The sequence below is a fragment of the Notamacropus eugenii genome, chromosome X (genome assembly GCF_028372415.1).
Source record: "Notamacropus eugenii isolate mMacEug1 chromosome X, mMacEug1.pri_v2, whole genome shotgun sequence".
NCBI classification, from domain to species: domain Eukaryota; kingdom Metazoa; phylum Chordata; class Mammalia; order Diprotodontia; family Macropodidae; genus Notamacropus; species Notamacropus eugenii.
In genome coordinates this window covers 69,087,148-69,097,495 of record NC_092879.1, presented here as the reverse complement: position 1 = coordinate 69,097,495, position 10,348 = coordinate 69,087,148, and positions in this window count along the sequence as shown.

The following is a 10,348-nucleotide window of genomic DNA, read 5'->3' as shown; positions in this document are numbered from 1 at the left end:
CATTCTCTAGTAGAGAGTCTATATTGGTCGTATACCACTAAGACTTGAGCTGCCCAAAGCGATGGAACAGTCCATTTACCTTGCATTGTTAAGTGTCCACAAGGTCATGGTATATTGCATAAAAAATACAGTATTCTCAGGAAGCTTACCATCAAGTAATGGGATAAGTAGGGAAATGCCAAATATGCATCAACATATGATGTGAATGAACCATGAGGGGAGAGATCACTCCTAGTTAGTTGGGAAATTGAGATGAGTTCATGAAAGGAATATTTTAATTTGGACTGAGAAATACAGAAGTTCAACAGGTGGAGAATTGGAGGTGGGGGGGAGGGGAAGATATTCCACAAAGGGGGCTGACTGCATGAACAAAGACAGAGGTGAGAGAAAGTGGAAACAGTAATAGACTTGACGGGTAAGACCTGTACAGGGGAAGTAACTGCAGAAATTCAGTTCAGTTTCACAAGCGTTAAGTAAGTGCTTACTGTATGCCAGGTGTTACAAAGGTAGATTAGAGGCAGATAACAGAGGGCCTTGAATACCAGGCTAAAGGAGTTGGGACTTAATTTGTATGGGGAGCTATCAGAGGTTCAGGGATGGGGAACCTGTGGCCTCTAGGTCACATGTGGCCGTCTAGGTCCTTGGGTGCTGCCTTTTGACTGAGTCCAAGTTTTACTGAACAAATCCTTTTATTAAGGGAATTTATTCTGTGAAGTTTGGATTCAGTCAAAGGGTCAAACCCAAGGATCTACCCAGACAGCCATATGTGGCTTCGAGACCGCAGTTTTCTCACCCCTGTAACAGTGTGGTGAGATGGTCAAAGCCACGCATTGGAAAGGTGAATCCAGCAGGGGGGCAGGACTGATTGAAAGGAGATATTGGAGGCAGGCAGATCAGTTAGGGGGCTAGTGACAGTGCAGATGTGAAGTAATTATGCCCCAAACTGGGGGGGGGGGGTTAGTAAGTGAGAATATAAAAGTGGGGGTGGTTGAGATAATTATAGAGGAAACATTTGGCAGGACTTAGCAACTGATTGGATGTGGGTGGTAAAGGGAAGAAACAAAGGTGACTTGAAGGATTCTTGCTCATGCTTTTTACTCTTTGCAGGGTATCTCAAGTGTTCACTCAGAACTTATTTATTCTTACTTTACGTATCATTTAACAATTTAGAAGCAACAAATAGACAAGTGAAGAGTAGATACTAGAGGAAAGCCCACTGCCAATGGCAAGATTTGACAGCAGGCAACTTTACAAGTAAGAAAAACAATTAAAAGCCTGTAAGTTAATTTTAAGGACATAGCTGTTTGAGACTATTTAGTATAGGATTAAATGCTGCCCTCCCCTCTGTGGCTGGTCCTAACCCAGCTGCAAAGCCCACTACCACCTTGGAGGACCCCTGCTCCTGTTTCTCTGCTGCACTTCCTCTCACCCTAAGTGAGAGAGGACTTGGTTATTTCAGTAGTTTCTGGGGGCAGGTGGGTTCTAGGGATGCCAGGGTTTGGACCATGATTCCTTTAGTATGAGGCAGTGCCCTCTACTAAAGATAATCAACACCTTCCCTGTAACTTCAAATCTTGGAGGGTTTCCTACAGCATGGAGAGGTTCAGAGACTGGTGCATGATTGCACAGCCTGTTTATGTCAAGTTTTCCCAGTCAGCTTTCTCTCCATTGTGCTATTACTCCACTGCCTTTTTCTGTTAGGTGATCTAGGAAAAGCATGTTTGCAGTGTTTCCCCCAGTCACCCAGAAAAGGCTGGATTATATTCAATATCTCCTCTTCAGAAGGGCAGGGAAAAATATTTTCATCTAGAATGGCTAAAAGAAAAGATCTAGAATTCAGTGGGATATTCACTTAGGCAAAGAAATCCATTTCCTGGCAATAGCAGGTCAATTTATGTGTTGTAAGTGGGAGTTATAAGATGAAACTCAATTTTTAGCATGGCTTGCCCTAGGGGCTGGCAATTAGTGGCTCATGAGCCACATATGCTCTCTACTTATGTTAGTGTGGCACTCAGCCAAAATGAATGAATGAAAGAAAAACAATTATTAAGCCCTTACCATGGGCCAGGCACCTGGCTACATGTTCAGGATACAATTACAAGCAAGCAGGATGACTCATGCCCTCAAGGAGCTTATATTCTAATAGGGGAAATGATGCTTATAGCAGAGTGATGATCAGGGACAGTGTTGGGGATGCCAGAGAGAATTAACTGACATGTACTTACTTGTTGATTTGGCTACTGTTCTCAGAAGAGACAAGAGTTGAGGGGGAGAGGCATGCATGTGACCAAGTGGCATGGAGCTGGTGGACCTGAGACCAGGCAAGAAAAAGTGAAAGCTTACCAGTCATATATTGCAACCTCCTCGCTCCTCGTGCAGAAAAAGAAATTGGGGCCAGAGATATTATATAACATGTCCAATGTCTCACTCAGCTAACCAGGGCAGAGCTGGAGGGAGGATTCTGTTGCTTTCTCCTGTCCAGAGTATGGGGGAGGCGGTTGATCTTTTGCAAAGCAACAATTCATGTTTTACATTAGCAGCATTCTGGGAAGCAAGGCAGTATCATTCATAGAGCAATGGACTTGGAATAAACAAGTCCTGTGTTCAGATTTTGCCTCTGCCTCCAGCTCTGTGAACCCAGGCAAGGGTTTTCTCTGAGCTGTGGTTTCCTCATCTATAAAGTGAGGATCATGCTTGGAGTATCCATTTCATAGGCTGTTATGAGCATCACAGGAGGTGATGTCTTAAAGCGTCCTATACCAATATCATCTCATGATTAATGCACCTGAAGGGACCCTCCCTAAGAGGGAGGTTTCAACTGAAATAATGCTAATGGAACAATCTAGAACCTGTAAGGTTTTGGGAAAAAAAATCATCTTTGTCCATGAATGAGGCTAAAGAAAGAGTAGGTCTTTGTTCTGTAAATAAGAAGGACCCTCTCCCAGCCCTTTTGGCACCCTCTGCTATTATTCCACAATGAAAGTTATGGCGGGAACCATCTTGTTCTTCTTCCCTCTCTCCCCATCTCTGAGGACACTGACAACTACTTGAGCTCACCTGAACCCAGGGAATCTTTGAGCTCCTCAGTCTTCAACAACAGATAGGATTTCTTCTCTACTTCTGACATCACCATCAAGGAGGTGTACACGGAAACAAAGGGATGCTTTTGGGGGAGCTCAAACTCCAGGGAGTTGGTTTTGGTCATGCCATGCATGGAAGCTCCTCCATCTGCTAGCCAAAGAAATGGTTTTGACAGGTACAGGCTCCTGGTCTATTTTAAGTCTTTTGTAATGTATGTGTTACCACAGCTTGAGAGTTAGAGAAAACATTTAAAAAAGCGGAGGCTCTTTTAAGCAGGGGATCTGAAAAATTGGGTCACCAGTTATGATCCACATTGGCATGTAAGAGAAAATGCCACTTTTGTCTTGTCCAGGCTTTACAGCAACAGGAAAGGCTTTGTTTCCCCATTACTTGCCTGAAACTACACCTTGGAGCTTTGATCCACTTTCACAAGGGGAAGCCAAAGAGGTTCCCTGAGCCTCTAACCTTTCTGTTAGGAACTGTCTTAATCCCACATTATGGGGATGACTGACTGTGTGTAGTTCTCATGCTCTGCCACTAGAGAGCGCTAAGACATAAAGATAAACTGGAATGGGGGAGGAACTATGGAAGGAATATATGTCACATTTATTCACACTATAAATCTGAATTGTAAGGCAGGATTTTAAAGAAACTATCTGTTTTTAATAAAACCGATGGAGTTATGGCCTCGGGTGGGGAGGGGGCAGGTGGAAGGAAGAACCAGAGAAAGGAAGGTGGAGAGAGATTGAAGGTAAAGAGGGAAAGGTCAAAGAATTTCAGAGATTTTAAAAAAGGTAGAGGGAGGGAGAGATAGATATGGAGAGTGAAAGAAATCCAAGATATTCTGATATGAATTAGTGAGGTAAACTGCTTTTTATTACACCCTTGTGTCCACTTGAATTGTGCGAAAATCCTGTCTTCAAACTAGCCACCAAGTAGAATTTTCTATCATCTTTTTGGTTTCTGGTGGCAATTGTAACTGACTCACACCTGTGCTAAGCTCCTAGGTAACAAAAACACTTATTTACTTTCGGGGGGGTGGGGGTCCAAGGCTAGGGAATTAATTTATAAACTTGTGAACAAATCATGTATTTATCAAGATCTGCTCCTGTGAGGTGTGTGAATAGCATCACGCTGCAGCTACTTCCTGCGCTGTGTCACATGTTGTTACTCTCATCAGCATCCCTCCAATGACAAAAGTCAACTTTTTATAGCATTTTGAAAGTTTGTAAAGCATTTAATAATAATAACAACTGATATTCATATAGCACGTTGGGGGTTGTAAGACACTTTTATATACATTATCTCATTCTATCCTCGTGATAACCTAGTGCTCATTTTACAGGTGAAGAAGCAGAACCTCGTCCTTGTAAGTTTCTGAGGCAGCATTTGGCCTCGGGTCTGCCTGACAACAGGGCAGCATTCTGCTATACTCTGCCACCTTCTTGTAAGGCACAGGACACGCCAATAACCATGTGCTTAATAAACCCATTTGTTGAATGACTGACAAGGCCTGAAATGGTTTAGCAATAAGAGGACATTTTAAAAATTTAATACGTTATTAAATTATTTTCTTGCACAGATATTGGAACTGAATAATAACAGCTTACACATAGAGTTTTAAGATTTTTCCCGGGAGGAGCCAAGATGGCGGAGTAGAAAGACACACATATGCTAGCTCTGAACCCACAGCCCATAAAATATCTGTAAAAAAGAACTCCCAACAAATTCTGGAGCAGCAGAAGCCACAGAACAATAGAGCAGAGGAGATTTCTGTTCCAGAGAGCCCTGAAAACCTCTCACAAAAGGTCCATCGCACCCTGGACCCTGAGCAGAGCCCAGCCCTGCCTTGGCCGCATGGCACCGAGAGGAGCGGATCCGAGCAGGCTTCAGGGATGGAATCTCCGGAGGCTACGTGGGTCCCTCCACCCACAGGTGGCGGGGGTCGGTGAGAGAGTCTTTTTGGGTGGCTGACAGGGGAGTGGGGTGTCCCTGTGGCTCGGGCCCCCTCTGGAGGCAGCAGCGGGGGCGGCAGCAGACAGGGGCTCCCCAAGCAGGCAGGACCTCGGATCCATTGTTGAAGATCTCTGCAGAAAACCCCTGAGGGAACTGAGCCTCATCAGGTGGCCCTGCCCCTACCTGAGCAGCTGAACTTGATCTCACACTGAATAGCCACCCAAAAGCCCTGAGGCTGGGGAGCCGCATTTGAATCTCAGACCCCAAGTACTGGCTGGGTGGATCTGGAGGCGAGGTGGGGGTGGAAAGAAAACTCAGAAGTCAAGTCACTGGCTGGGAAAATGCCCAGAAAAGGGAAAAAAATAAGACTATAGAAGGTTACTTTCTTGGTGAACAGATATTTCCTCCTTTCCTTTCTGATGAGGAAGAACAATGCTTACCATCAGGGAAAGATACAGAAGTCAAGGCTTCTGTATCCCAGCCCACCCAATGGGCTCAGGCCATGGAAGAGCTCAAAAAGGATTTTGAAGATCAAGTTAGAGAGGTGGAGGAAAAACTGGGAAGAGAAATGAGAGAGATGAAAGAAAAGCATGAAAAACAAGTAAACACCCTGCTAAAGGAGACCCCAAAAAATGCTGAAGAAAATAACACCTTGAAAAATAGGCTAACTCAATTGGCAAAAGAGGTTCAAAAAGCCAATGAGGAGAAGAATGCTTTCAGAAGCAGAATTAGCCAAATGGAAGAGGAGGTTCACAAGCTCACTGAAGAAAATAGTTCTTTCAAAATTAGAATGGAACAGATGGAGGCTAATGACTTTATGAGAAACCCAGAAATCACAAAACAAAACCAAAAGAATGAAAAAATGGAAGATAATGTGAAATATCTCATTGGAAAAACAACTGACCTGGAAAATAGATCCAGGAGAGACAATTTAAAAATTATGGGATTACCTGAAAGCCATGATCAAAAAAAGAGCCTAGACATCATCTTTCATGAAATTATCAAGGAAAATTGCCCTGAGATTCTAGAACCAGAGGGCAAAATAAATATTCAAGATTTTTCCCATAATTATTGGTTTCTGGAAGCTGGTAGTGTTATCTCCATTTTACAGATGAGAGAATGGAGACTCATGGAGCTAAAATGACTTGCCTAGAGTCACACAGAAAGTGATTTAAACTCAGGTCTGCTGATGCCAAACCCAACTTTATACCAAATTCCACTTTTTTGCCATGGAACAAAATTCATTATAAGGTAGACCTCTCTTGGACTCTGTTCAACATTTCTGATATGTCAAAATACCTTTCTACAGTATCACCTTCTGGGAACCCTATGGCCTGACTCAGAGGATAACAATCATAGCAAAATTTATGTGATAGTAAGAGTGGACCATGGAGAGATGAAGAAGCATAGAGAGAGTAAAAAGAGAGAGGGTTGGGCATTCAAGACTACAGGTAAATAGCTTGTTTCAAAGCAGATTTTTGTGTTATTTGATAAAATAGAATGTTTTACTCTCTCACTTTGATTTATCTTTTTCTTAATATAACTTTTATTTTTTTAATTAAGAACAATTATTTTCTCTTCTTCCCACCTCATTCGCCCACTGGAAAAAGAAAAACAGACCCCATGTAAGAAATATGCATAGTTAAGAAAGATAGACCCCCACATGGCCCATGTACCAAAAAATTTGTCTCATTCTGTATCTTGAGTCCATTCCCTCTCTGTGAGGAGGAGGGAGGAAATCGTACTTCATTATTAGTCTTCTAGAATCCTGGTTGGTCACTGCATTGATCAAAGTTCTTAAATCTTTCCAAGTTGTTTGTCTTTTCTATGTGGCTGTTAGATAAATTGTTCTTCTGGTTCTGCTCACTGAACTCTGCATCAGCTCATACGGGTCTTTCCAGGTTTCTCTGAAATTGTTCTTTTCATGATTTTTCTATGGCACAACCATATTTCATCACATTCATATGCCATCATTGGTTCAGACATTCCCTAACTGATGGGCAGCCCTTAGTTTCCAATTCTTTACCACAACAAAAAGAGCTGCTATAAATATTTTTGTATATTTGGTTCCTTTATCTCTATATTTGAACTCTTTGGAATATAGACCTGGTTGTGGTATCCCTGGGTAAAAGGCTTTGCACAATTTAGTGACTTTTTGAGGATACGAACTTCAAAATTATTTTCCAGAATCACTAGGCCAATTCAAAACTGCACCAACAGTGCATTACTGTGCCTGTTTTCTTGCATTCTTTCTAATATTAGTCATTGTCCTTTTGGGGGTCCTATTTGCCAATCTGATGGATGGGAGGTAGAATGTCAAAGCTGGTTTAATTTTTATTTCTTCATTAGTGATTTGGAGCAATTTTTGATATGGTTATTGATAACTTCGATTCCTTCCCCTGAAATTTCTTTGACCACTCCTTAATTGGAGGATGGCTATTTTCATTTGAATTTGAAGGATTTCATATACATAAACATACACACGTGTGCATATGTGTGTTTGTGTGTGTGTGTGTGTGTGTGTGTGTGAAAAAGAGAGACCTTTATCAGAGAATCTTGCTACAAAGATTTTTCCCAGTTACCCCTTTTGCTTTTGATTTTAGCTCCATTGGTTTTGTTTGTGCAAACCCTTTTTGATTTTCTGTAATCAAAATTGTTCATCTTCTGTAGTATTCTCTATCCCTTGTTTGGTCCTGAACTCTTTCTGTATACTTAGGGGTTTTGATATATAATCAGACTTTTATATGAAACCAGACAGAATTAGTAGAAGTTTGTACTATAGAATTGTAATGGGGCTCTTTCCTCACTGGTATTTCTATTCCCTTTTCAAGACTTTCCCAAGCTTTAGAGTATGATCCAATCTAGTCCAAATCTCTAGGGAGTATGGAAATGCTCGGAAATGGAAAGGAGCTTAAGGATTGTCCCTGACACCAAGAAGACTCAGTGGGATCCAGATGTACTGACCCCATGGAGGGACTGGGTTAGGGAATAGGCGAATGGAAGCAAATTATACTGACTTTACACAAGGAGTTTTAATCATTATATGGATTTTCCTATGAGCCTCTTCTATTTGCTGTTATGTAAATAAAACTTTTTATATTTGCAATACTATCATTAGCCTGAGTACTTTCAGGAGAAGTGATGAATATTTTTGAGAAACAAAACTAGTCAGATACAAATGAAGTTCCTAGAATTTTCCTGGGGTTGGGGTCATGATTCAGGGAGATTTTTGTGACAGACACATCCAAAATCACATCTATGGCCTTGTATCTGTAGGGGTACTCCAACAGTAGAGTTTCAGAATATTTGAAAAGAAGTTTTATCACTCAAGTACATGCAGCAAATCAAATGAACAAATTTTTAGAAAGGAGTCACTGAACACATGATTTAATGAATATATTGGTATATTGTGGTTATTTGTAATTAATCAATAAGCATTTATTAAGTGCTTACCATTTATCAGGTACTATGTTAAGTACTGGGGATATAAAGAAGTAAAAAATAGTACCTCGCTCAAGGACCTTACATTCTAATTGGAGAGATAACATGAAGATAAATGAGGACATACAGAATGGATACCAAATAGAAGGCAGGGAGCCTCAGAGGGGAAGTTGAATAAACTGGGAAAAGCTTTCTGCAGGAGATAGCATTTTGTGGAAACTTTAAGGAAGCGAGGGATAGATATTAAGTGGAAGAAGGAAGGAGGAGGAGCATTCAAGGCTTGGGGGAACAGTCAATGAAAAAGCACAAGCATTTGAAAAAAAAACCTTGGTTTTAAGCAGGTTATTTGCAGTTTTGTTTCCATAATTATTTCTTCTCTGAAAGCATAAAGGTAAACCTTAACTCAGCCCATGTCTGAAGGATAACATTCTCTCAGTTTACTGGTGCTAACATTAAGTGAGACTTTGCTTAAATTAGTGTCTGAAGCAAGTGCCTCTTAGGACAGTGTCCAAAGGAACATAAGTATTTCATATTAAGAGAGCTTTTTGCCAGAGACACACCCAGATCACATCCATGGCCTTGTATAGGAGCTCTACAGGGCACTCCAACACTAGGGCCGGCAGCCATGCCCAAGGAGCCCCCTGGTTTCTAAACTCTCTCACATGTGCTGTTCTTTCTTTTGTAATTCTGTTATTTGAGAGTTGAACTCAATGATAACAGGCCCTTGGGATTCACCATCAGCTTTACAAATAGGAGGTATTCACTTTTTTGGAGACCCAACAGGTCTTTTGTGCATTCCTACATGACTTCCTATGAGTTGTTCCCTCACCTAATCTCATCATGTAAGGATGTCTCTTTTACTGGGTCTCTGGGCTGCAATGACCACCAAGAAAACACAACTGGTTTTCCTTGGAGAGAGGAATTAGGAGACTGTGGAAAGAATACTCGATAAGCCAGGAGACCAGAGTTTGTGTTCACTCACCACTATTTACTAACTGTGACATCTTCGGCACGTTTTTTAACCCCTTTGGCCATCATCACCATCCCAGGGTGTCTCTTGGCACTTGCACCAACTCCCTCTCTTTCTTCACTTCTTGCCAACACCTCATTAATGTTCAGTATGTATTGTTTTCACAATTTATTCACAAGGGAAGAGAGTGATAGAACTTCAGATTTACTACAAAGGAAAAGCCTCTTGGAGACTCCTAGGCTATCTTATGTAAACAGAGTCCTCTGAATGGAGTTTTTGACCCACCATGTTTTGATCTGTCCCACAGCTACATCCAAGTATTTAGCAAAACAAGAATGACCTTGTCTTATGCCATCCTTTTTATTTTGAAAACTTCTCAGAAAGTCCTGAATTAGAAGCTGCAGTTCACTAAACTGAGTGTGAATATGTGTATACGTGTGTGTATGTGTGTGTATGGGGGTTGTGATTGAATGCCATTTAGTAGTTCAAAGGGCTGTTGAGGTGGCCAGAAGCTGAGAAAAATAAAACAGCAAAGGTGCTGAAATCTGTAACTGCTGCCCTTTGATCTGATCTCTTCCTGTGGCTGAGTATAACTTTGTGCTTGGACTTGGATTTAGCTTCGCTTAGTCTCAGCCATTGTTTCCGTGCCTTGTGAAAGGACATACTTCATCCTCTCAATAAGCAACTATTGTGTGCAAGCCACTGTGCAAGTCATTTATCCTTGGCCATTTTTGACCCTTGCCTCCATATGTTTTTAAGTCTTCTTATTTCTCTCCCTCTGGTACTGTCAACAGACTCTGTTAGTTACTTATACCAACAAGCTGATTTATACCGTGGAGGGCAGCCCAATTTCACCCAGCTCCCTTTTCTACCTACCTCTCTTAAGCTAGCCTACATTCC